This window comes from Geospiza fortis, unplaced genomic scaffold, assembly GCF_000277835.1.
Source record: "Geospiza fortis unplaced genomic scaffold, GeoFor_1.0 scaffold319, whole genome shotgun sequence".
NCBI classification, from domain to species: domain Eukaryota; kingdom Metazoa; phylum Chordata; class Aves; order Passeriformes; family Thraupidae; genus Geospiza; species Geospiza fortis.
Window position 1 is genome coordinate 487,266 of NW_005054576.1, and position 1,406 is coordinate 488,671.

The following is a 1,406-nucleotide window of genomic DNA, read 5'->3' on the forward strand; positions in this document are numbered from 1 at the left end:
CGTCTCCGTGTGCTGCATGAGAAACCCTGGGAGGGTTTGCAGTTTGTTACTCAACGTGGAAAGCAGAAAATGTGACCAGGCTGGCTCTTCATCTGGAATAAATTAAAGTCAATTGGCCTAATTAGAGTAAAGAGCAAATGACAGTGAGTGGAGTTAATTAGGTTTCTAATGAAGGGCCACGTTCTGCACGTGGAACCCCCATGTCTGTGCAGGGCCCAGGGAATTCCTGCCCCTTCTTTATCCAGGGAAAAAATTCCCAAATTTTTGATGGGAAAGGTCAAATGGGTGGATCAATGTCAGTCACGCGGGGCTGGCCCTGCCTTTGCTCCAGACACTGCCCCACCCTCACAGCTGCTCCCAAATTATTTTCAGCCCTTCTAAAAATTCTTTTTAGTCCTTAAATAACTTCTTTTTGACAGGATCAGTCCTCCCTGCCTCCTGCCTGTGTCCTAAGGTAACGGGATTGTAGGATTTGAAGGCAGGAGTGCATTTTTTCCACAGCATTTTGATGGGAAATTGAGACAAAATCCCATTTCCAGGAGGTGGGAAGAGCTGACAGGAAAATCCAGGATTCCCAGCACAAGGTCCTGTGCAATGTATATTAATATTTTATAAACCTTACTTTGAATTTTCTTTATTCAACATAATAATGTTTGTTCTCTATTCTTACTAAATAACTTGGATCAGTCAAAAAAAACCAAAAACAACAACAAAAAACCCCAAAAACAACAACAAAAAACCAAACCAAACCAAAACAAAAAAACCCAAAAGAACAAAAAACCTCAAAAACAAAAACAAACAAACAAAACAAAAAAACAAAACCAAAAAAAATCAACCAACCAAACAAAAAACAATAAACCAAACCCAAGCTGTGATTTTCCAGAATCTGGGGGATTTTTTTGAATTTTTGGGATTTTTCTCAAGGAATAAACTGGTTTGTTAGGATTTTCTTTCCCTTGGCTTACTTTTTATCCTAAATAAAAGTTAAAATAAACTTCATCCTTTACACTTTTGGGTCTTCAAACACTGAGCAAGATTGGGGACATGCACAGGGGAGAATCTGGGCATTAACATATTAATTGGTGTGGAGAATTAATTAATGTGGGTTTAGCTTTACTGGCACCAATTTCTAATTGGGTCCTTCTGTCCTTAAGGCACCAGAGCAAAGCTCAAATAAAGCAAATTATGGCTTTAGTTTTAGGATTATCATTAAGGGATATCATTTAGGAATAAAATGTATAGAGTCAATATTTATTTATATTATTCTGTAGAACTGATAGAATAGAACTTGGGAATAAAAGTTATGGAATGTATAGAATTTCCCAGTGGATTCCAATGTTTTCAGTCCGTCTGAAGCTGTTTGGGATGATGATTTCTCTTCTCCTTCTCCTTCTCCTTCTCCTTCT